This window comes from Platalea leucorodia, assembly GCF_965183815.1.
Source record: "Platalea leucorodia genome assembly, chromosome: Z".
Lineage (NCBI taxonomy): Eukaryota > Metazoa > Chordata > Aves > Pelecaniformes > Threskiornithidae > Platalea > Platalea leucorodia.
The window spans coordinates 32,724,892-32,752,529 of NC_138858.1; positions in this window are offsets into that span (position 1 = coordinate 32,724,892).

Here is a 27,638-nt window from a genome sequence, read left to right on the forward strand (position 1 = left end):
AAGAAGGAAACGCTCTGCTAATAAGAAAGATCCCTGACTACTTGGATTTTGAAGTTAAATCGCCCTCACTGTTTAAAGTATTGGTTTTGATTCACAAAAAGCTGTTATTTCGTTTAGGACTGAATCCAAATTCCGTAAAAACATTGAAATGCATATTACTCCCCCTTTTAAGACTTTTCAGAGCTGACACAATGGGACTGCCTCTCCCGTTGATTGTCAGGGCACTGCGGAAGCAGGGCTGTGCTGGAGTGGGGACAATTTGGGAGTCAGGGACACCCCATGCTGGGCAGAACCCTCCCTGTGGATGCAGTCCCCCAGTATCTTGGCCAGGATGAGCTGAGTGGAGCGGTGGGGGTGATGGTCCTCTTGACAAGGCAAGGGATGAAAGAGGTCCAGGGTCCATCCAGGGAGACACAAAAGGAAATGGAACCAGAGACAGGGCTGGAGACATGGCTATAGTGTGGGGTGAGGGACAGTTGAAGAGACTGGGCTGCAGACAAACTATCTACAGCATAGCTCAGGCAAGGTTTGGGTGCTCAGGTCTGAGCTCCAGGGAGTTAATGGAGCTCCAGGGCCACAAACTGTGAGTGCCCTTGCGGTCATCTGTGATGCTGGTCAGGGAAAATAAAGCCAATAGGTATGCTTAGGACCCTGACAATGGTGGTCAAACCATATCATAGAATCACAGGATGACTGAAGTTGGAAGGGACCTCTTGAGGTCATCTGGTCCAGCCCTCCTCCTTAAGCTGGATCACCTATAGCAGTTGCCCAGGACCATGTCCAGACAGGTTTTGAATATCTCCAAGGATGGAGATTCCACATTGTCTCTGGGAAACCTGTGCTAATGCTCAGTCATCCTCACAGTGAAAAAGTGTTTCCTGATGTTTATAGGGAACCTCCCATGTTTCAGTTTGTGCCCATTGCCTTTGGTCCTGTCACTGAGAAGAGCCTGGCTCCATCTTCTTTGCACCCTCCCTTCGGGTATTTATAGACATTGATAAGATCCCCCTGAGCCTTCTCTTCTCCAGTGTTATCACTCCCAGCTCTCTCAGCCTTTCCTCATATTAGAGATGATCTAGTGCCTTAATCATCTGTGTGGCCCTTCACTGAACTCTCTCCAGTATGACTATGACTCTCTTGTACTGAGGAGCCCAGCATAGGACACAGTACTCCAGGTGTGGCCTCACCAGTGCTGAGTAGAGGGCAAGAACAACCTCCCTCGACCTGCTGGCCAGACTTTGTCTTATGCAGCCCAGGATACCATTAGTCTTCCTTGTGGTAAGGGCACATTGCTGCCTCATGTTCAACATGGTGCCCACAAGGACTCACATATTCTGCAAAGCTGCTCTCCAGCTGGGTGGCCCCCAGCATGCTCTGGTGCCTGGGGTTGTTCCTCCCCAGGTGCAGGACTTTGCACTTCTCCTTGTTGAACTTCATGAGGTTTCCATCAGACCATTTCTTCAACCTGTCAAGGTCCCTCTGGATGGCAGCATGACCTTCTGGCATATCAGCCACTCTTCCCAGTTTTGTGTCATCTGCAAACTTGAGGGGAATGCTGTTCACCATGATCCAGATTATTAATGAAGATGTTTAACAGAATTGGACCCAGTATTGACTCCTGGGGTACACTGCTAGTTACTACCCTCCAAACAGACTTTGTTCCACTGATCACCACCCTTTGGGTCCAGCCGTTTGGTAAGTTTTCAATCCACCTCACTCTGTGCTCATCCAACCCGTATACATCAACAGCTTGTCAATGAGGACCTTTTGGGAGACATTGTCAAAGGCCTTGCTGAATTCTAGGTAGACAATATCCACTGTTCTCCTCTCATATATGAGGCCGGTCATTACATCATAGAAGTTCATCAGGTTCGTCAGGCATTAATTCCTCTTTGTGAATCCATGCTGACTGCTCCTGGTGTGTTTCTTGTTATTCATATGCATATAAAATTTTTGACAAAGTAGTTCATAATTTCAATTTGTTTTCTCAAGACTTCATCTTCAAGAATGACAAGATAGATACAAAAATGATGAAAACGAACAAAGTTTAAATTCAGATTTGAGCAAAGTTTGAATTACTTCAAAGGGTTGCAACAATAATACTGAATGATGAATAATGGATGGTTAAGAGGTCTTCTTGTTTATCTGTCAGACTGACAATAAAACCACTCTGGATTACTCTGCATTGATCTACATCTCATTTTATCAATCTATTCCAAGTACATTTAAACACTTTTGTATCTGAGTTTCAGATAATGCCTCCTCAGAACATATAGCTTGTTGTCCTTCCACTCCGTTGGATTGGTGAAGACACGTGGTTTTCCGCGAACGACAGGAAACAAACTTCAGTTCTGTGAGGACTGTAAAACTAGAAAAAATGGGTTGCACAGAATTCTAGTCTGAACTGTGCGTGCTCAAAATACTGTAGAATGGATGGAAGAGCGAGCAAGTTTCAGATTTAGATGGACACATTATAAAAGTAATGGTTGGCTTTCACTTTGTCTTTTATACCTTACATCAAATCATCGTTTGGTGTCAAAGTAAAAAAGAAGCTAAACCACTCTTCTCTGTCTTGACATTTCCTACGCAATAACATGGGCAAACAATAGAATCAAAAGATTACTTCTATAAATTTCTTATTTGTCTAGACTGAGGTGTGTGCATTACTTGTAAATAACCCTTGAAAAAACACATGTGATAAGTTGATTTATGTAGGTATTTAATCTGAAAAGAGCTTTCTGTGTTTGACAGATTTTAGAAACAGAAGCTATTCAAGCCAGGGTCTCACCTCCCTTTAGGACTGTATTTATTGCTGCCTGTCTTGAATGGATTTTACAGGAATTCTCCTGTGAACAAAATACCATTCCAGTCCCTAATTAGGTGGTGACACTAAGGATTCTTAAAAAATACACTTGTACACACCAAAATTAATACATATAGGTAGATTCACAGCTGTGTAACTGGACACAGAGTTAGCATCCAGTTATTTGTATTTGCAAATCAATCTTCAAATTTCATACAGGCTTGCTATGAATGTCAAGTATAGGGACGTTAAAAAATGTTTTAAATAAGACTGGATGTGCTTGTTGGATAACTTCCTGTGACAAAATATTCTGCCCATATGGACTAGTAATTGCCACATCCACAACTATATAGTGTCTATGCAGTATTTCTTATACAGGGCTGTGTCTCTTTGCCATCAGTAGGACATGACTCTGTTTGGAACTGTGTCATTGTTTCCACTGTGCTTGTAAGAGTCCTGAATGCCTGAATGGCACGGCACACATACAAAAAATTATTAAACAAAGTAAAATAGTTTTAAAGATCTGTAGCCAGGAGACAAACTGAAAAAAGCTTTTCTCTCTTCTCTTCTTTTTGGAACTCTAATAGGATACTAATAACCTCCTGCAACGTCCAAAGAACAGTGATGCCCCAACCATTTTTTATCCCATGTGCATGCATCAGTACCAACAATTTCATCATTTTCCTTTGTGTTTCACAGTCTGAAATGACAGAAGACTTTGGAAATAAACAATTGAAAAAGACATTCCCTAAAGGTAACTATCAAGTCCAATAAGGCTCAAATAAAATGGCCCAGCTGTCAGAGTAATATACAGCATATCCACTTAGCTCTTGAAAGGAAAAGGTAATGCTAACCAGTTGTTGGAGACAGCCCAGAGAGGTAGTGTCATAGTGACAGCTGCACAAAAGGATGTACAGCATAGCAGTGTTCAGATGAATGAATGCCAAACAATGTATAATAGCTACATAAGTAATTCTCTTCAAAGGACAAAATAAAAAGCAGAAACACACTTTGTTTAAAAGTTATCATTACTGATAGTAAAACACACACACAAATAGAAAAAGCATAATTTGGAAGCTAAATGAAACACATTTGAAACACAAGTTTTGAAAATGGTCCTAGTTTGAAATGAAGATTACCTCTCCAGAAAGCATTTTAATAAAAACACGGTCAGAATATTTGTAAGGATTAGTGTGTGTCTAGCCTTGGACAAATGTCAAAAAAAAAAAAAAGGAGGTAGAAGAGAGAATGGGAAGTGCTTGGAGCTCAAGGACGAGTCTAAGTCATTTGAGCTACATATAGAGAGCACACATGCTTCAGAACAGCAAGGAAAAAAGGTCAATTCTTCTACTGCTAGATCCTGAGAGTGGAGTAGGTCATGCTGCATGATGAAATGGTTGTCAGGTCATGGCTGATGGGCTTGCACAGCCTGCCTATATTGTCTTTGGTCACAGTGATTTCTGTAACTGGAGGATGTTAGAAGTTTATGTTGGGTAGGTTAATTGGATTGTTTCATTTGAAGTGGCACCCAGATGTAGTGCTCTTGTTGCTAAAGAAAAGACTTGCAGTGAGAGTAATTACTTGACCTTAAAGGAAACTCAGTGCATTTCAGTTTCAACATACATTACTTGATCTTGGAAATCAGACCAAAATTATGACCAGAGTCAGTTGATTGTTGCTGTGTAATCTACTGGAAAACAACGTTCAGTGCTTGCTGTGAAAGGGATTCTATCTCCTCAGTCCTTCCTGTTATCACCTATTAAGTTGTTACAGCTATGTACCATGAATTTGTTCTGTATGTTCAACCTGTTCTGTTTGGTAGGAGCTGCATCCTAGATATCCAGCCTTTAGCTTGGGCAGAAGGAAAGAGCTCTTGCAGGAGGGTCCCAAACACTGGATAAGCTGCATATCTCCCTCGCTTTTCTCACTCTGTGCAGGGAGAATTTTGTTAATTTGAAGAAAAGGAGCAGAAAAGAGAGAGAAAGGAAGCACGCACCCAGTATGCTCCAGACCAGTGGAGAAGATGGGCTTTAAGTACCTTGTTGAAATTAGAAAAAGCAATGCTGTGAAACTTAGCCACCATGGTGTTGTAAGGCAGTGTGTTTTTCTTACTCTTCCTGTGGAGAGATTTCCTACTTTGTGTGAACTAACAGTCATCTGCTCACCCACCAAGCTTGACTCATCCACCCACACCGTGACACTATCCTCTGCTGTGAAGGACTCACCACAACAACAACTTCATGTGATTAATACTTTGTGAGGGAGAGAAAGGGAGGGTGCACCAGGCAGATGAGACCCTTGTAGTTCAGATGCGATGATAGGACGAGCACTGCAGGTGTGGCACTCCTCTGTATGCAGAAAAAGTCAGGATATACTCCTGACTCCAGTTCAGCTGATAACCTGAAGCATTATGGATCCAGTTATTCATCTTGGACGTGGGTTGATGAATTGTCATTATCCCATTTTTTCTGTTGTATATATTCAAATCACAATTTAACTTTAGGATTCTCTGTTGTGCTCTTACTCATCTATTTTGTGTTGAAAAGGTATTCATCGACAAGGTGGTGGGGTGCATGTCTGATGCTAACCTGAAAAGCTACAATTGCTACCTGCACTCTCCCTGGTCTTATGAGGGATGACTAAACCAACAGGCTTTTGGGGCCTAATTGAGAGGTAGGGTCTTCCTTTGGGATCCATCATTTTTGACACAAAGCATTATTTGGGACATCTCAGACCCTGTTCTCTTAGGCACTATCTAAGCAAGAGACTCATCAAGTTATCAAGAATATAACAGTCAAGCACACTATCCGACCAAAGGATCTTTATCTGACCAGCCAAGAGATAGCTGAAAGAAAATCACTGTTTTAAGAAGAGGGGATATACTGCCAAACAGCATCGTTCCCTGTAGTGAGAATGTTTGGCTCAGATGTGTGTCCTTACTTAAGCCTGATTCAGACCAGAGTCCTCTATATCCCTGCCAAACACCTAATCAGATGGAGGACGTTATCAGAAGCATGGCATGTCTCCTCCTTCAGCTGTTCTACTTTGTACTAAAAACACTTCTGTAACTCTTTGGAAGAGGAAATCCTTTAATTTTCTCTCCAAGAATTAATTGTGCACACAGCATAGAAACCCAGTGAGCAGACCAACAAGTATCCAACATGCATTCTTAGCCACAGAAGTGCTGCATCCTTTAATTTTCAACTTCAAGAGCTAGTGACCCAATTAAAAATGGAGCAATTATGCCACCACCTCCTTATTTAGCCAATCTGTTTATTTTCCCTGCCCTCTGATTCATTTGGTTACCATCAATCTTCAGTGTGCAATCCTTTGAGAGCTGCCAGTCTACAACAGTAAAAATGTAATAATTCAAACTTTGAATATACTTATTGCCTGCTGTAACCAGAATACTGTATTGCAGGTATTATTGAAAAGGAGCTTTGGATTTCATTAACAAATCAAAGTAAAGACCATTGTAATAAACACATACAAAATGTGGTCAGCTCTGTGTTAAATCTATGCAATGTCACATTTCTTTATCTCTGGACCTCATCACGAGAGAACAAAGATTCTGTAACTATTTGGAAGCCCTTAAACCACCTATTTCCTTCAAAAATATGTCCTCTTTTCCCTCTGTGCACCTTACGGTGGCAAGAAAAAAACACCTGTCACCAATTTCTCCTGTATTCCTCTCAAGCCTGTTGGGTCTATCAAGTGTGAACATCTGGGAATCATATTTTCTGCTGACCACTGAATCAGCATAAAAGGAGGACATGATGAGCTCCAGCTGTTAAGCCTCCTGCTTAGAGGATTAGAGAAATTAACCCACAGGATATTTTACTACAGCACCAGGAGTTATGTTAAAGATACATGCAGCATCTTCTCCACAAAGAACACAGAAGGGAGCTAAGAGAAAGTAAGCAGGCGTGAGCTGTGGGAATGTCATCAGCTCCCGCAGACTGATTATAACAGCAGAAGGACTTTTACCTTCAGACCTTTCTCTAAGAATATAAACCTTCTACCTTTAGTTCCCTTTTGCCATATACAGTCCAGGGGAACATGGATTGAATGAAGAGCAACTAAAACACTAGCAAAAACCTTTGAGAATCATGTGCTCTGGTTTGGGTCCTTACATCAGCTGAGGCATTTACACCTTTTCTCATTGCACTTATACCTTTATGCATCAATGCATCAGGACAGAAAAATGTCTTATCTGTAAAAATAATATTTGACAGGCAGCCACATTCATTTATTTCTGAGTCTGTACCCCTAAAAGTAAACACCCGCATGCATTAAATATATAAAAAGAAAAAAGTTACAAAAAAAAAAAAAAAGAGGAATCATGAGTGACATACATGGTCATGCTTACTGCCATTGTTAGTAATGTTAACAGCTTTATAAAGCCTAGAGAGAAAGGGTGGAAATGGTTCAGAAGTCTGTAAAAACAATTTACCTACTTAGCCACAAAGTGTTACACTTACATCACCCTGACTCCAGACCAAGATGAAATTAGAAATGGAAGTACAGCTATCTTGAGGCAAAATTAATGGGTTTCTGTGGTCTTCATGATCAAGTAGATAAGGAAGAATAATAAAAAAAGATCTCATTACTGCCATTGTTGCAGTGGGATTTTCCCCGTGATTCTTTTGCCTCAAAGTGTTCTGAAGACTGGGCAGATTTAGCTGAACAAACCCTTGACACCATTTCTAGGGGCACACTTGTTACCTCTCGGCCTGACCACGTGTGCAGCCATGGAGTAAAGAAGGTAGCCACCTCAGCAATGCTGGGACAGCCAGCTGCTTCCCTGTGGGGAGACCGGGGTTCAAATCAGTTAGGGAACAGCACACCTCCCACCGACTATCCAGTATCTGTTTCTGAGCAATGAGAAGGGGATACACTGCACACAGTAGTAACACTACGATGGAGCTCTAGGAGGTACCACTTCTGAGAGCGGTCTGCCAGAGTTACCCAGGACTGCAAAAAGTGTCAACTTGCTACTTACCCTGTATTTTTGGCATTCACCTGTCTGAAAACACATTTGCATGTTTCTGCCTGAATTAAATGAATCATACATGCCTTTTTTATGCAAAAGCCTCTTAACAAGTGTTTGGTAGTATAAAGGATCTTTATAAGAGAACAGATTGCAAGGACCATGCGGGCCTAGACAGTTTAATTCGTACCACTTATTTCGTATAAGCAGCTTCTGCATGAGTTAGAATCAGGCTCCTTATTTGAGGGAAGAGCCTTTGCCAGAAAATTGTCCATGATAGTGTCTTACACGTGTAAGATCATAAAAGCAAAATGTCTATATATTACAGAGAGGCAGCTGTATCCTTCTGATCCTGAGTGTGTGATGCACTCATACTTGCACTGGTCATTTCCAGTTTCACTCACTTTTCATCATAATTCTCTTGCTAACATGTTGCTTTCAGAGCTGTGGCTTTTACCCCAGCAATGAATTTTTTAAAAACAGTGTTTATCACTAGATTATTTTCCAGCTTGGTGAACAATTGTTCACAACATCCTTTCTTAATCTAGAGCACAGTAATTGTGCTCTTGGCTGCTCTGAGGGCATACTTGATGTTTCTTAAATCATAACCTGATTTTTGCCTCAGTTAAGATAGAAATTATTACTTCCCCATTGCAGATGTTTTTATTTTCCACCAGATACCTAGTGAATAATACAGACGGAGGAGCATTTGTGATCCAGTGTTTTTGAGATATCACAAAACAGTGAGTGAGAACCTGTGTTAATCAGAATGTGCACACTGCCACTCCCCTGTTCTTGTCTTCCAGGTTTTTCTTTTTTTCTTTCAGACATTTGGTACCTATGTGTTCAGCTGACATCAAATCTGAAAGGAAGATGGTGGGTGTGGCTATATCAGGCAGTGACATATTCCTTAGCTGGCAGATGCTACGGTTTACTGACTGCCTGAATTAGGCTTGGTTACCTTAGCATGTTTCAAAAGAGGCAGCTTTGCTGAAAGTGGCACACAGCATATGGATCCAGACCTGTAAGTGTAATTGCCTTTTCTATGTACTTATATGTGTGAATTGCTAGGCATCGGATGCACAAAACTGAGCAGGACTTGCAATGTCTTTAATATGACCTAAGTTAAAGTAGATATTAAATATAGTGAGTGGATAATGAGTCATGTCTTCTTGACTGCTATCAGATATTATAACGGTATTCACAGTCATGACTAAGAGAGAGTCTGAAACCTGTACAGTGTTTCTTGGAAGTCTTACACCTTAACTTCAAAGTATTCTGCCTATGAGACACAAAACCCCAATATTCTTAATCCAAGCCTAAACCTTCCATTCTTAGACAGTTTGATTCAAATAAATATTCTCCAGAAGTTATGGATTATTTATTTACCCTCAGCCTCACTTGGCCCAGCTTCTTTTTTTTTTTTTCCCCCCAGGAAGGAATAAAAAGTAGGAGGAAAAGTGAAATTCAGAATTTAAGCTGTTTTATTTTTGAAGCCAGAGAAAATGTGCACTTTTTTTTTTCTTTAGCATCACAGTTTGCATTGTAAGTGTATTCACACCTATGACTAAATCCATCATTTTTAAAGCATTCAAGTAATCTACTCATAGAAAAAACAATCTTCATGTGAATTCACAAGCAAAATTCTCCATTAATATGATGCATGCAAATGATTCTGTTATATAGAATGAGTACTGTTTCAAGATGTTCAGTAAAGGCATGATATAGGAAATAAATTAATTTATCTGGAGGATTGCATAGCTGAGAAATTCTAAGAATTTTTTTCAATTTAATTAATTCAGTCTTCTTTTGACTTGAGCAATTGTAGCAGAAGAATTAAAGTACCATTAAGACTGTTTTTAAACACATCCCAAGAAAGGATTTTCTGCATGTTTTATTTCAAAGATATAGTTCATTACTCATGGATAACAAATATTTGCCTTCTGGCAACAGCAGGCAGGGAGTGTACTAATACTAGCACATTTTCTCTTAAAACATGATTGGAAATGGGAAGGGTTGGGCCTGTGCAAAAAGAGATGAAATCAAAGTAAAGCTGAATGAGTTAGAAAAGAGAAAAAACAATTAGGAGAAGATAAACAAATAAATAATATTTCAAATAACATATAGAATCATAGAATTACAGAATCATAGAATTGTTTAGGTTGGAAAAGACCCTTAGGATCATTGAGTCCAACCATTAACCCTATCACTGCCAAGTCCTCCACTAAACCATGTCCCTAAGCGTTACATCTACACATCTTTTAAACACCTCCAGGGATGGGGACTCAACCACTTCCCTGGGCAGCCTGTTCCAGTGCCTGACAACCCTTTGAGTGAAGAAGTTTTTCCTAATCTCCAACCTAAACCACCCCTGGCACAACTTGAGGACATTTCCTCTCATCCTATTGCTTGTTATTTGGGAGGAGACCGACCTCCACCTCACTACAACCTCCTTTCAGGTAATTGTAGAGAGCAATAAGGTCTACTCTGAGCCTCCTTTTCTTCAGACTAAACAACCCCAGCTCCCTCAGCCACTCCTCATATGACCTGTTCTCTGGACCCTTCGCCAGCTTCGTTGCCCTTCTTTGAATGTGCTCCAGCATCTCAATGTCCTTCTTGTAGTGAGGGGCCCAAAACTGAACACAGTGTTTGAGGTGTGGCCTCACCAGTGCTGAGTACAAGCGGACGATCACTTCCCTATAATGCTGATATAAACAGGGCTTTTTTTTGATTGTTTCTGTTGTTTCCCATAGCAGCAGAAAGAATGGCCTTCCATTCTGTGACTACCTCATGCATGTGAAATTATTATAATGGTCTTATGACAATTTTTTCCCTTTTTAAAAGACTGTATCATTGGCACCACAGAGTATCTTCCAAAATGGACATTGTGCACCTGTGTTTTGTGATATTGTCAGTCTGCTCTGAGACGTAATCATGTCCACCCTGTGAAACATAAGCCAGGCAAAACTTACGCCAGGCACTGATGCTTGGAGCCTCAGCAAAAGCAAAGATACCATGTGTAGGTTGTATAACAACTGGAGAACTTCTAATTCCCAGAAATCTTGCCTAAGCCTATGGAAACAACAAGAGAAAGTACGTAAAAGTTTCATTAGCTCACCCTATAGATATATTCTGAGATGCTACACTTATTGCAGTTTGAAGAGAAGCGACTTGTAGGATCTCTTCTCACCCATTGCAAGCAGCAGTGTTATTTCACTAATAGTGCCTTAAAACTCCGTATTTGCAATCTTGCTCTTTCTTTGGGCTTTTCATTCAAAGCATTTAAGCAAAATGTAAAACTTTCTATCACTTATCTGCGAACACCAGCCTTCCCTTCTCAATGAAATGATGTGGTTATTACTGCTGCTTTTGCACTGATACATGCTGTTGTCAGCCATGGACTGCCTGGGTAACAGTGCTGCCTAATCACTACTGCTAGAGCTGAATCCTTGCTGCAGAAAGCAAGTCCTTCTTCAGATGGAAGGAAAAGCAGCTGATTATTTACCTTTTATCCACAAGACAGTTATTATGTGCAAGTCTTGAGCATAGAAGCCTGGGTGAAATCAGTTTAATTTAATGAAATAAGCAGCAGTCTCATGCAATTTAGGAAGTATTTGTCTAGGCTTTTGGGTGGATACCAGACTGTGAATTCTCATCCACACTCCTGTCTTCTTCCATGGCCTCTTACCTTGGATTATTTTCCTCCCAAAATAAATTGAGTGTTCTGTAAATCGTATTTATTATGTGTAGTGCTTTAGAAATTTTCACATACCACAGGCTGAGTTTCCCCTTGCAAGGAGAACATATCTGTTTGATGTGATGCATTATAGTAAGCATCTGGAATGTAGAGACTAAAAATACTGCAGAAATTATATTGTGCTTGTGAAATGAAGGACAAACAATAACCAAAAAAATCCTCTTTCTAATCTTTCAAACATCAGGCAGTCTTCTTCCAATTTTCTGCAGTAAAGGGTCAGATTTTTTAAAGCATTCATGGAAAGATGAGTGCACATATTTGTGTGTATCTAATTTGTTTAGGTGTATTAAGATCTGCAGCTCTATGCAGATGCAAAGCATACGCACTTTTGTTCAGTCTGAAAAACCTGAGAACCTGCTAATTCATTTTTATGGATGGAAGACTTGTAGCAAATGAGCAATTATTGCACCAAATCTTGATATCTAAACTCACCCTGTCTTACAGTAATTTTTATCTGAGAAAAGCCCTTATGAAACCTCAGCAAAGATTTCAGGATTTAAACCTGTGAAGTGGCAAGTATATGAAAAAATTTAAAAAAGAAAGGATTTCTTCTCCAGTTACATTTAAATACTTACTTGCTCAAATGTTTGATACATCACAGAAACAGATTCTATGTTTGGTTTGTTTTTTTTTTAAATTCAATTATAGTTGTTAATGACTTAAGAAAAGATATTATAATAGAATTCTGATATCAGTTTTCCTAAAATGTTGTAAGAAGAGGAATATGAATACTGATTTTGTACTAATTTTTACAATGAATATGACAGTAAATTACCTAAGCTGTGTGAAATGGCTCTGCAGGTCTTGTAGTTTAGACCCATATACTTCCAGAACTGATTAATTTTCTCAGTACCTTTAAATCCCGTTAATTTTCTATGTTTTCTGAACACAAGACGATAAGAATTTGGGGGGACATTTGTTACCAGGAATTCCCTGAGAATTGCTCGATCTGTTTTGTTTCATTTTCTGAAATGTTATTACAAAATACTTACATTGAGATGAATTCATAAACTATCAAAGATTAGCCACTATTGGACTTGGAAATTTTTGGAGCTCTGCAAGTAGGTCATGGCTGCGGCTATCCAAGAGCCAAATATCATCAAGTTGCCGCATGTTTGTATCCCACCATCTTGAAAAAAACTGTCCTGACTGGAAAGACAGGCTTAAGGCTCTCTGATTACTGTACTGGTGATCCTGGTCTTACAAGCCCTCTTGCCCAGCCAAGTCCTACAGCACAAGTCAGACATTAGTCAAACAGAGATCTGGCTGCAACTTTTGTGGCAGGATCATGCAAAGGCTTCCAGAGTTGCTTAGTGTTAAGGAGGCAATGAATCCAGCAGTGATGTATCACATCAAGCAACGTCTGCCTCAAGTCACTGAAAAGAGATTTAATGGACCCTAAAAATTTCCTAATACTCCATGTCTAGATATTTATAGTCATATGAATGACTTCTTTCCTCTCTCTGAAAGACTCAAAGACCCTTGGAGCTCAGTTACAGTCACTACTTCACTACAGTTAATCTAATCCTGAGCAGGGAATAAATAAAACAGCATTTGATTAGGGAAACTGGTAATACAATATTAATAACAGCAAATTCCCACCACAAGTACAGTGCCCAGGGAAAGAATAAGATGCAATCTGAATGCAAAAAGTTGTTGTTTAAGGATGGACAGGAAAAAAAGTTAAGAACTAAAACAATGATAGAGAATAGTTGTTTAATACGAATATCACTGCCAAATGTTTGCTTTTCTAAATCAATATTTAGACACTCGAATACATTACTGACTCTCTGTTTTTCAAAAGTATTGATTCCCTGGCATTTTCCAAGGCCAAGTATAGGCCATTTTATTGAGTCTGTTTTTGCTCACCTAAGGTAAAACTTGGCCCTACGGTTATGCAAAACATTTACATTGATGAAGAGATGTGGTCCTAGAAAAACAGAGGACAGAAAGAGGCTGACTTATGGTGCTCATGTTCACTGAAATGAATAACATTAGCAGCAGGATACACAGGAGGGTGTTTCATTGCTGAAGTCTATCATATTTCTCTGACATACTTCAGATCCTTAACGTTTCTTTAAAGAAACTTTTCACTGAAGTGTGGAGCATTGACTTTTCACGGGCTGATCAATGATCACATATTAATAAAAGCAGGCCATATGAGATTAAGAAGTAATGAAATCGAGTACTCAAGATGCACAGAGGGGATCTGATACTTTATAAAGTGAACTTAATCAGCAGGAGAATTACCTCACATATCAGCATTTTCCCACAGAAATTACAGACCCAGGACATAAAATTACTTTGTGCCTCCTGGCTGGTCCTCCTAAGCTCTGCGAGTTCATGTCAAAAGACAGAAGGTGATTTTTTCAGTGCACAAGTACCTTTCAAGAGCACTGCTGGGCATTACCTACTGTAATGGTGCCAGATACTGCTCAGGAGCAGAGGGGCTGTACATCCCTTAAGTGCGGGCATAATTTTATCTTTTTGCTGCACAGCCTCTCACCTCTTCTGCCACCCTCTTGGGTTTCTGGGTGAGTGATACAGGGCTGGCAGTCAGGTACTGGAGAGCAGTTTGAGGAAGTTCATCTGTTTATTTTCTTGTCAGACACGTCCTGGCACATGAGACAAAATGTGTGTGCGGCTGTCAGGCGGAGGCTCAAACTTTCCAGGCAGAGTGCCCAAGCAAAGCTATTGATAGAACCGTTTTCATGTGAACAAAAAAAATGAGCCTGAGAAGGGTCACAAACAGTGACTCGGATAAGCTGGTCTTGCACTGTCTGCCCCTACAAGAGAGGGTGAGTAAATGTGTACCTGGCATAGCAAAGGCTGCCCTTTCTGTACCTTATAGAAAGGGCAGGATGCTGTGCTCCTGTGAAGAGACCCTGAAGACTCTTAGCCAGGCAAATGGAGGGGCTTGAGCAGAAATCCACTATTGAATAAACCAGTGCAAGCTATGCTGTTCAGTGCTCGTACTGCCACCAACTCAATGAAAGACCAACAGTTTTTTTAAAGATAAACTTCTGCAGTTGATGATGTTACAGGTGTTTGTTAACTATTTAGTCTACAGAAAAATATTCTCCTTTTTTTTTTAAAAAAAAACCAAACCCAACCTAAAACTCAGCTCTTTCTTTGTTGAATATTCTAGGCAAAAAGAATTTGCCAAATAGTACATATGTGCTGGTCATTTCTATTAGACTAGCTTTACTAGTTACTGTGACTTTATTTAGAGTAATGCCTTCCTCAGCAAAATTGGTCTCCTGTCTCTTTCAGCATTCATCATTTTCTTGAATCTTTCTTGGCTTCAGTTTGAAAATTGTGTGTAGATTCTTAATTGCAAACCCTACCAGAGGGAGAGATCAGAGGAACACAGGATTTGCCAAATGTGATGAATGTCCTGCCTCAGGGAATGGCCAATACCTGATTTGTTAGAGGAGGGCCAAAAAGCCTCAAAGCACATTCAGTCATTTGGAGATCCCAACAGACCAATGCCTGGAAGCCTAGATCTAAGTACATGGCCTTACTTGAGTACAATTCTACAAATGTTATCAGACCCCTGCACTCATCCTTTTTCCACCACTCAAATGTATTCTTTTCAGTGTAGATGAGTGAGAAGTGTGAAGCTCAGACTTCATCCTACCTTAGGACCTGATCCAAATGTCAGAGCAGAAGAGCAGGATTTCTTTTGCAGCAAATGAAGACGGATGTGCTCTGCCTTTGTTACTGAGCTGAGCAGAACTCCGCTGAGGCATGGAGATCAGTCTGCTGTTGCAACTGTGCCCTCAGTCAAGGTGAGACAGCCCTCCTCCCTTCAGCTCCTCAATTGCACAGTCCACAGTGAACCGTAGTTCATACCAGCCCCACCAATCTCTTGGTGTTCATACCAGCTCCCACCACTGCTCGTTGTCAAATACCTCTGCCTTTGCTATGGCTACAGAGTGATGTCTTGCTGATGTATTAAAGGGCTGTCTGTTCTGTGACATGACTCAGTTCCTGACATTTTTCCTCCATCTGTAAAATGGAGCTAATAATACTCTTGTCAACAGCTTGTTGTGCATTTTAATTGCTTAATGTCTGAGAAATGCATTAAATTTCTGGAGTCCAAAACATATGATAAACTTTATTTTTGTGGTTTTGATGCTGACGTTTGCTTCAGTGACATCCCCATAACTGGGTTAGTCATCTTAGTTTGGAAGCCAAACAGCTAGACTGCAAACTTGGAAAATCCTTTTCCTAATTGGTGCACTGTTTATATCATGAGTAATAACATCTGTGGCTTGGCTGGAAGAAATTAAGAAGGCAATAAAAATGTCAAACAAAGTTGTAATGAATTTAGAAATAATCACTTATAATTTAGAGTTCATCATCCCAAAGCGTTATTTCATTTGATAGGTTTAGGTCATTATAAAGAATGCGCTCCTTCTTGCATCTGAAACTACGTGAAAAGGGACGGTAGTTTATGGCTGCTATATACTTGATGAGATATTAAAATTTTGCAGCACAGCAGAAGATGAGGAGGGGTGGAGGAATATCCATTTGAAGGTTGTATTTCCCCTGGGCTTTTGTGGTCTCTGTTCTAAGTAAACATGAGTCTTGGGCTTTCTTCTTTCTTTTTTTTTTTCTTTCACTTGTGTTTTGCTTTTTTTTTTTTTTTTTTCCTTTTATAGCTTGCTTTATGTGCCTGTGTGTGCTTTGTACATAACTGACTTGGACAGTATTATGGAAGATGCCATTAATTGATTTTTAAACTTCGGTTCACATAGACCTCCGTGTAAGATGCTACCAAGGAAAGGGATGCACTATGTATCTTTTCACAGGTATCTCTCACCTATGTTTTCTTTTCCAAACAGCTAACCAATCAGTATCCTGACTGCTAAATACACCTTCCCGGAAAATCCTTCGCACTCTGCTAAGATAACACTTACTACAAGAATAAAGCCTCCAGAAATCAGCCCTTCCCTTCTTTCCCCTTCCCACTTTTTCCTTCTTTTCCCTCTCCCTTCCCCACCAAAGGAAAAGGAGAATAATCCTTTCCCTTTTCCCTTCCCTTCTCTTCCATAATTCTTTATCTTTGCTAATTCTGAACAGGCTGTGGGTAAGTTTCAGTAGTCACAGGTTTTAAATATTGCAGTCAAACAGAACAAAACAAATTCTTCTGACCCAGCAGGAAGCATGCATGCTTTTCAGTTAATCATTTATTGTGATTGTCATTCAGGTGCTTCCATTAATGTATAACTGCCAAGTGCACTGATTCTGTCACAATTACATACAGTAATAGTGTCAGGAAAGATTATTAGGTTTCCTTTAGTTTAAAATTCTCAGGATTATATTTTCTAAGTATTTTGTAGCTTTAGAGTTGAAGTATATATTTGAAATTAATTGGGTTTTCCTTGTTGAAAAATAATGACTTACTCTTTATTTTTCAGTCACTTTATGTCCATGAGTTTTCTTTTCTTTTTTTTCCTTCATGATTCTTCCCCATTAGCTCTCTGTCAGTGTCTCTTTAGGAAGCCTGTGAACTGATGCAAACTGTTGTTTTATGAAAACTTCATGTATATATTGAATGAAAGTCTTCAAAAAATCCTTGTTTTTAAACCATATGCAGAATCCTAAGAGCAGCGTGAACCTCCAGAGATTCTTGGAAAAGTGTCTTGCTTTATTAAGGCTTTTGGGCCAGTTCCTACATGGGCAATCTGGTCAACATCTTGAGCGCACTTCAAGAGCTAGTTATAAACTTGGGAAAGATTTATTTAAGTTTTGATTGTGCAGCCAAAGTTCTGATTGTCCAGCATAATATAATACAAGTGGACCTATGAAAAAGTGTTCTCTCGCACCATTATCAGGTGCTGAAAAGACATCTGTTTTTTCCTTCATAAAAAAAAAACCCACAATTGATTTTAACAGTAGCCACAGATGGTCTTGGGTAAGCCCAGAGCTTGCATTTCTACCAATCACATAATTGGAGGGTTTTCACCACAGGGATCCTAGGAAATCTTTTCTAAGGATTAGATGCCTGACTGTAACATCACTGCTTAAAACTGTAATTTATTTAGTTTGCCCTCAGCCCAGTTATGAAACACATTTTCTTTCAGAAGCTGGTCCAATATTTTCCTATGGTTTACTGAAGCTTAACTGCTGGTACCATTAAAAAGTGTAATCATTTTTCCCCTGTCAATGACAGCAATTTTGCTTTTATGATCTTCCTAAATCCTGTCTCTAAACCTTAAGTAAGTTCAGGATGATGTTCTGCAATATGGGGAAAGCAAACCATGTTATTCTCATCTGTGGTTCTCCGTTGGCTTTCTCTGCTTATCTGAACCTATTTTTAAATCACCTATCCTGGCTTATCCTTACCCAATGCAAGCCACAACAACCACCTGTTTATTTTCTCCTTGAAGGTCAGTCAATTATTTTTCCTACCAGGCAATGAATCTGTGCTAGTACGGACATTTTTTGCGTAAGTCTACTGGGCTAAGAAGGCTCAGTGAAATACAGACCAGGCTTAACTCAACTGGTTTCAGATGCCATCACAAATGTATTCTCAGAGCATCTTCCCTGACATTCTGAAAATAGTTTTTGTTCTGACACATCATCATCTTTTTGTCCATTTGCATAGATGTTCCTGCTAAATGTAGGCTGATGTGCTCATCTGTCAGTTTTCAACTTTTGTTTATGTCACCATATTTTTTGAGGCTTCTTGGCACCGTCCTTTTCCTTCTTACTTCCGTTCATACACCTGTGTCTCAATCTCTGCTGAGCCTTGTTGTAGATTTTGCCTGCTTCCTATTTAGTGGAAAAGATCAAAAAGATTCCCTTCTCTACTGGCCATATGGGCTCCAAACTTGATATGTGCCAAATTCCATCAGATACTGCAAATAAGTGTTGAGGAGCCTTTAGCTTAAAAACCAAAGGCAATAACACCAAATTCAAGCCAATTTATTGAAAAAACTTTCCTTGGAGTTTCTGTTGTGCCCACTCAAACCAGACGTTTTCAAAGCTTGGGGACCAAGAAGCCCCAGGGCATCAGCTACTGCTGGTATGTACAAATGGAAGACAGCCTTCCCCTAGAATTTTGTTTCAGGTTAGCAGGAAGATGGAATATTATTAGAGGGAATAAGGACACGCAGAAAATTCACAGTTTTAATATAAAAATATGTAGACTTGAGTTCAAGGCTCCAGTTTTATACAGTGTTGAGACTTAAATTTAATCTGTTCATAGCTTTTGCTATGAACTGCTGCAAATTTCTTCTGTTGGTTAGGTTACAAATCCCACAACAACTGAGGAAAACAGCCTTCACAGAGCACTGTTACGCTATCGAGAATCTCTTCTAAACGTATCTTTTAAATTTACTTTCTTCTTTAGCTTACGACTGACAAAGTAGCGTCCCTTATTCAGCAGGGACATTGTCGGTTAAAGTGACATTATTTATTAGGAAGCGGATGAATAAACCCCAAAGATTGACACTTAGGTAAGTACTCACTGAACTCAGTAAAAAGTACAAGAGGTGAGGGCTTCTATTAATACTTTCTATTATTTAAGGAATATACATGTCATTTCAACTCACTCTGAATGAATTTCAGAAAACTATATAATGTATGTACAGATGGAAGTTGAAATTTCATCACTGGGTAGTGTAAGTTAACATTGTCTGTATAGCAAGGTACTGAAATATTTGAAAAAAAATGTTTAGCCAAAAATTTTATTTTTTAATATAAGCAGGTTTTCCTAATATTCTAAAAATAATATATATGGGGCTCCAGTTACCCTCAGCATGATTAAGGATAGATTCTGGTAGTAAGCTGTAGTTAAACTGACCTAACCAGAGAAATGAGTAACGCTTAAAATGCCTCTAAGAGGCTTTTAACTCACATTTAAGAGACAGTTACTCTGAGTAATTGTAAGTTAATTAAATATTGATTATTACAAGAGTCTTTCTTTGATTTAAAGGTAAAGCTATAAGATAAACCTTGTTACTTTATTATTTAAAATTACAGTGGTAATAAATGTGCAATTACACTTTATTGTTATTAAGCAGGATTTGTCTCATTATTCAGCTCTAATTGGTATTAAACATTAAACAAGTTAGATATTGTTGTTAAGCATTGGAAAAACTGTTCTAAATATCTAATATAGCTAATGATAGTAATCATCCTGAACATTCAGAACATTTCTTTCAAGTTTGATGATGGTGGGATGTTTATTACCAATTCTTCAATTACATCATATTAATAACCCTAACCTATTTTAATTTCACAGGCATGACAACTTGATTTATCTTCAATATTCCCACTGGATATTGAAGTCAGAAGTTTTTTTTCCTAACGATCAATCAATAACAAATTATTACATAGCAAGTAGAAATATTTACTTTTCAGTGCTGTGACATTAGTTTTTAGAGCCAAGGAGTGAACTGGTAGATTTCCTACTATTTCTTCACCTGTTGAATAGAAGAAACATTATTTAAGCTATACATAAAGCTACTGGATATTTTTGACACTTTTTGTTTTGGTGGAGAATCTATTATATATTTATAATGAAAGATGATGGAAAACATCTGGTTTTATTAAGTACCTCTTGAAGCAATGTTCCACATCTTTGTGCTATATACCTATACCATTTCTGTCCCTATCTGGATCCAATGGCCATCAATAAATTCCAGAGGTAGCTTAAGGTAGAAAACTACATTTTTCCACTGGTAAAATGGGGAAATAAAGGCATGGAGAAATACGGAATCCCAAGATATTAATAATTTTAGCAAGAAAAAGAGAATAAGAACTTGGAACTACAGGCTCTGGATGAATTAGATTACCCTTCCTCTCATTCTTAAAAAACCAAACCCAACAGAAACAAAGGGCAGACAGAAGAAACTTAATTAAATGCAGTTTTCCTAAGCAAGAAACTGCATGTAAGGACATAGTTGTATTTGCTTATAAATCACATGACTGAAAGCTGTGTGAGAGCAGAGTTGGCTAGTTTGCTGAAATCTGAAGATAATTAGTCTTACATGTTACCAGTCATTTCTACTGTCAAGGGGATGGGAAGCACAGAGATGACATTGAGAAGGGTATGTAGAGAGAGGCAAAAGTTTGCTTCAGACTCTGTAAAAAAAAAAAGGTTGGACATTTCTCAAGGATAACATTTTGAAGTTTCAGCTGCAGAAATGACAAATGTCAGATTCAGTGCAATATTCCAATACCTGTTTCAGGCTCATCAGAATCAAGAAGGGCCAAACAAAATAATATAAAACAGGAGTGATGGAAAGGATGATTTCCAGCACCTGGAAAAGGTTCAGTTTTTTTCTTTTTTTTTAAGGGAGGAAAGATGAGACCAGAGTTTATTTTAGCCAGAATTACTCTGACCTAATCAGAGCTGAGGGACAAGGCAACACTGGCCTGATTTTGAAACTTCAGTGTTTCTCATGAAGAACCTGCATGGAATAGTTACCAGTAGGTAGGTAGACTATATGATACGAGGGATGAAGAAAATAGTGTGAAGTCCCTCTCCTTCCTCAGAGAGTAAGCAGAACGTCAAGTAAAAACGCCACAAGCCCCCAGATCAGATCAGGAGTGGAACCACCTTTGCATCTTGTTGGAGAAAGGATCCTGCTGTGTTGCCTGTGGGGCATCCCTGCATGCAGGTGAATAGGAAGTGTGCCCAGCCTGCTCCTCCAGGCTGGCTCAGCAGGATTAATGTGTTTTGCTCACTTTCTCAAAAGGAATGTGAAATGAAACAAGATTGTAGACAAGCCTTCTTCATGGTCTGCCTCCTCTAAGAGTTGTCCCCGAGGACCACCCATGTTGTAGCCCTACAACTCTGGCAGTGCAGATGTCTGTTGCACACCCCCAGGAGCAGGAGCAGGAGCAGGAGCAGGGTCATCCATACAGGCAGGCTCCTAGCCACCTTCCCCTTCTCCAGCAAAGCACAGCCCAGCTGCTGAGGGCACAGCTGGATTTCCTTTCAATGGTGCTGTTGTTGCTACTGTTGCTACTGCCATCGTTTGCGAAGGCTGGAAGCCTGGTAAACAAATGTAGCTGTAGGTTGCTATTACACAGCTGCTTTCACATTGTGGGGCTGGCTGGCAGCCTGCAGGGCATTGCTGTCCTCTCAGCTCTGTCTAACTGTGGAAAAAAACAGTGCAGGTTAGAAGTCAGGAGCTGTCCTTGTTCAGTTGAGCCTATGAACACACAGATGCTGGCAGATGTCCATGTATTATTCCTTTGTGTAGCAGCATGTCAGAGCCCATGGCTCTGCTAGAGCAAGTGGTAGATAAACATACATAGATGTATACATACACACATAAAAAGCAGATATATAGCCCTGAGGGTTGTGATCAGCCACTGCGTTTATCAAGAAGAGCTTGTACCTTAGTTTGTGCATCAGCAAAGCACTTTTCAAGTATGGACTTTTCATGCTGGCGTTTTAAATACTCCTTTTCAAAGCACATTAATCTCTGTAAGCTTTTCCTTTTTTAACATGCTGTAAGCTTCAAAGTATTCTTTTCCCCCAACATAGTCTCAAATACTAAGGAGGCACTTGCCCTTGCCTAATCACATGTCCAAGTAAGCAAATATTGGCAAAAAAAAAAAAAACTGATTGTTCCCTACAATCAAATGCTGTTGAATATGGTGGCCATTCTTGCCGTTTATAAATATGAATCACAAATGCCTCAGGGCATCATAAATAGACTTTCTCCTTAAAAAAAAAAAAAAAAAAGAAGTCAAAACCTCTAATTCAGCTCATATGGAGAGCTGTTAATATTAAGAACAGAGCAAAGATGATCTTTGGAAGGTTTTTTAATGTCCTCAGAGTTGCCCTGAAAATCTTACATGAGAAGAGAGGGCAGAGACTTACTTTACTAGTTCGTATATACAGATGCAAGTGGAATTACCTACACACATCCAGTGTTCATCAGGAAAAATATGAATAATCTTCAAGGCTATGAGCAACAAAGACAGAGGGGAAATAGCACTGCATGAAGAAAACAAACAGCACTTACTGATGCAGATGGAATTTTAATAATTGGGGAACTTAAGAGATGCTGTTTGGTGTCATTCCAGGCAGGATTTTTGTAGACTTGTCCCAACTGGAATTCTCTGCAGCTTGCATCACCAGGTGAAAATTGCACAGCTCATTGTTCCCAGCTTTCCCAATTTCCAGTCTCAGAAATTCAAAGGCTTTGTGTTTGAAGTCACAGTAGCAACCCAGAAACAGCATTGCCAAGCAAGACAATCAGCTAACCAACTAGGAATGTATTAATTTCAAGACTCCACCAGTTTTTCACCACTGTAAATCAATATCTTTGATGTTACTAATTCTTGTCTACTCCAAGGTTGCTAATATGTGCTAAAACCTAAGACATGTACCCTGAATACCAATGAATAACACGTGTGCTGTACAGTGGACATTTACAGAATTAAACCACACCTATTATTTTCCTTAATACTGATGATATTCACTGGTCAGCCCTGGTGTTTACATGGACAGCACTTTGTATTGTCCTGCATGACACTAAATCCAGCTCTCATTGTGGCCGGGACTCTACTGTTCATCTTTCATTTAGTAAGGCCATGTGTAAGACTACAACACTTATGACTCATATTGCATGCATCTCTGAGCATATCCCTGAAAGTTGTTTTGCTTTTTTGGGAGTTCATAAGTATTTGTTTTTAACATGCACTTTTTGTTGTGCAGCCTATCACCATGTTTTTTCTTCTCCAGCTAAAATTCTGAAAGGAAGGATGAGTTCAGCAAGTAAAAATGCTTATGCTGATGACAAAGTGGAGAGCATCCTGCACAAACAGTACAGGACTTACTTAATCCAGGAAGGTGCTGAATGTCATCAGACAGAATCAATAAAACACATGAAACCCTATACAACTTGGAGCATATAAACAGTCAACGTGATTTCAAGCTAACTACCTGAAATACCATAACTTGAACATATCAGAATTTTGCACTGCCTGGGCAGAACAGGTCAGCTACTTTAACAACTGAAGTTATAGTGTCAAGAGAGAACTGGAAACCACATCTAGGCTGGCTGTGAGACCTTTCTGCTGTTTCAGTTTATTCACAAAGAGATGAGGTACTTATCACTTTTAAGGATTATGTTCTTGCCAGAGAAATAGCTCTTGGCTATTGGAAATATGATGTTGCAATACAAACACTTTCACTGGGATAGAAAATAAGACAGGTGACAAAAATGATAACTTAGGCAAAACCTGAACACTAAGGGTATCAGAAGGAAAGAAGTCCCCTTAAGACACAGTTAGGGATAAATTGCACTTAGATACAGATATGCTTTTCCAAACAAAATTCAAGGAGTTTTCTATGTATATACCTGAGGGAAAAAGTTGGCCTTTGTAAATCTATGTTTGGAAACATATGAAAAAATTCTCTTGAAAAATGACAATACCTTATTTCTGGACAATGTGGTAGCTTTGCGGGAATTTAAAAGTAAATCGCCTATTGCAATTCTACTCTCCCTGGTTGCAAACCTTTTAAAAGAAAGCAGTCCAGGAGACAGTTTAGGGAAGAAAATAGGTTTTTAAGAAAATGTGGAAATCATGCAAATGTTAAAAAAAATAAAATTCAACAATTTTCAGTGCCAAATTTAGAAAATAAGTGTGTATAATTCTAGGAGGCACTAGAAAATAAAAATTAAAAAAATCAAAATTATAACCTGTAACAATACTGAAATGCTTTCATATCTAAAATGAATGAAGGAATACATTCATATTTCAAATTAAAGAATGCACAATAGTGCAAAATTAATCAGTGTCATTTCGAATCAAATTAGAATGTTGTTTACTTAGAGTTACATTTATTTACACAATTTTCTTTGTGTCTGGTACCCAAAAGCTGTTTTTACTTTCAACTGGCATAATATTTGAGGTAGGCAATGTTTGCAGTGTAATTTGCAGACATACCGCTATGCAAAATATGTGGAAGCTGGTCTATTACATGCCATTCAGTTTAAATGCATTAGGCTTGGGTGCATCTCCATGGTAGTTATTAATAGAACAGGACTAAGTATAACTTGTATTCTGAAGTTTTTCCCTGGAGAACTCAACTTTAACTGGCTAACATCTATTGATGCAGCCTGCTCTTCACTTATTAAACAAATACTGTGTTGCTGGACTCAATTTTTAAAATCAGCAGCATACCTTCTTTTTGACACTGAAGTCAATATTAGTTACTTGCCAGGAGCTTGAGGGTCCTAGCTAACGTACATATTAATGTTATGAACTATGCATGAATATGAACAAAATTGTAGTGAACCCACCTATGAGTGATACACCTTTTTTTAAATTGCTTTTAAATGCATTTTGTCCCTTTTGTCTTGTCCTTGCTATGTTGTTTTTATAAATCAGTTCTACACATGTTGAATTTTCCTTTTTTCTTATCCTTTTTTTTTTTTTTTTTTTTGATAGATTCATCACCGAGTTGCTTTGGGACTATGAAACCTTGCATTTGTGACAGTCTCAAACATCCTCTCTTCTCTCTTTCTATTAACAAATTTTGCAACTATCCTCCTTGTCATTTTCCTTCTCTTCCCACCATATTGCAAGAAACTGAAAAGTTGCCTCATTTGTATTTCCACGAAGTGTGCAGAGTCAGCTAATGCTTCAGATTGTGGTTAATGACTTGACGAAAGTCTCTCAGTGCGTCTGAGGCCACACCAGAAAAGAGCTCCACACTCTTTAGGCTGTCTTGTCCTCCTCTGTCTCTCCAGTCCTAAATTTAAGTGCAAGAAAACTTTTCTTCTCACTCTTTGCCCCATTATTTTTAGGTCTCCTCTAGTGATTTCTTACAGAAATTATTTCGGCTTGTTCCTATTGGTCAGCAGATACCTCCAGGGACGCTTCCCCTCAGGGCAGCTTCAGGGATCAGAAGGGCTCTCTCACTGCTCAGTGCTGTGACTAAACCTCACCCCACAGTCGCTGACTTCAGACTAGCAGGAATAGCAGTCCTGGGGTTAATTTGCCGTCACCTCCCTGTATTTCTAGAGACTGATTCATTAGGTTTTAAATAGATGTAATGCTTATGCTCTCAGTTTTTAAGAGCAAACAAATATAGTGAGGAGTATTGCCTTTAGAATTTGCAGCAAGAGACAGCCAAACAGGTCTCCAGTTTGTAATTCTTATCCAGCTATTTTAGGGATATATTTTTTCTTCCCAAGCTTGTACTTGCCAGGCTGTATAATTACCAAAGTGACTGGAGGTTCTTAAAATCAGAGATGGGGCAGAGGGAGTCTGCTGTCTCTGTGACTCCAGTAAGTCTCATGAAGAGCAGCATCCCGTTGGTCTGACAATGGGACTGTAAAGCATGCACAGCCTGCAGAACATGCTATGGCAGCCTCTCTTTGTCCAAAAACACTATAAAAAGATGCCTCACAGGACCTTTTCTCCTTCTGCCCCATAGAAGTAGTAGCTTCCGATTCCTCGCTAGGGCAAATAACATTCCCCTAAGTGTAACGTGCTGCACCTTCTTCCATGGAAGCACAACAAGTAAGAGGACTAAACAGGGAGGGTGACAAGAAAGAACAAACCCTAGTCAGTTAAAATGTCATATGCCGATATAGAGCCATAACAAATCCAGCATGATGGCTGTGGATTTACAGCCAGGTCCTGTGCTTCCTGCATCAGTACTGTCAAGCATCGCTGAAAGCAGCCAGCAGGTCTCCTTCATCCTGGCAAAGGGAAGTTCTGTGGATGAAGGAGGAGTGGCCAGAACACAGCTGCATGTGCTTGGGTCTTTTTTTGTTGTGTGCTCCATTGCCTTGGATCAAAGTGCAGACGCAACCCAAGAGCCAGTTTTGCCTGCCACCTTTCCTGAGCCAAGCACAGTTCAGTCATGGCCCATAGCCACTGTATGTTTTTTTTAAAAGCCTGAGATGCCCAGACACATATATTGAGTGTCTTAGAAACACATATGAAAAAGTTATGGAAACTGAAAGGAGTTGTACGTGTTTGCTGGAGAGAATTTGCCCCTGTGTGGTGTTTTGGGGCCCTAGGAGAAGAGTCAGTTGCATTACATTAGCACACGAAGATGGTCAGCCAGTGCTCTGGCAGCCTTATCTCAAAAATTCCCTGCTTTTGTGGGTTTATGTCCAACCATAATGTTATTTGAACACATTTAATTAACTACTGTAGCTATTTGAAGTCTCTGACATTATTATTTTTATGCCACTACAGCCTCATACTACTGCTTGCTGGTCATTATAGCAGCTTCCAAGATCAGTGTAATGCATTCTGGACTCAAAGGTAATCTCACAGAAAATCCAATCAGAAAATTGATTAGGTATTAAATTACATTCTTTGTTAACATTCTCTATTTCTTCCCTTACAGTAAAAAAACCCATTACTTTTTTTCCCCCTCTTTTTCTCACTTCCCTCTCCCCCATTTCTATTAATATTACTCTGCTGTCAAATTCACTGGTTTGGCAGAGGTGACCTATGGATTATATGTTACCACTTTCTTCTTAAAAAAAAAAAAAGGTCATTGGTTAGGTAAAACCAGAAATTAAAAACATGTAAAAACATGTCTAATCCCAAGATGCCTTAGAAGTGTTCTTTTGACAGTTTTTCAGTGATGGCTATCCAAAATGTGCTCCTGACACTAACACCTGTAGAAAATATTGCTGGCATTAAAGTTTACTGTAGCAGTAAGGCACTCTGAGTTGATTGCCACTGTACTTTGTAAACATTTTTTTACCGTAGGCCATTCCTAGCAGTTAACTTCGGATAACAAGTGACTTTTATGAGGATGTTTGAGTTTTTCTTAATGAAAACTCATTTTGACAAAAAACCAATCGACTACACTGAATCCAGCAGTCAGTGGGAGCTGCACTCCTGTCAGGACCAAATGTGGCATGTTGAACAGAAATTCTGGAAGTCATGTTAAAGAGACTGAGCTAACATCAGGTTATTGCCGCCTGCATTTGTCAGACAGCCAACAGAAATACTCCTGTGATCATGGTGAGGCAGGAGATTAGTTGTGATTCCTGTGATTGCTAATAGCCCTTGCATACTGTGTTCATCAATAGGAAGTCTGCCACTGCATTCAATATGGCTAGGATTTCATCCCT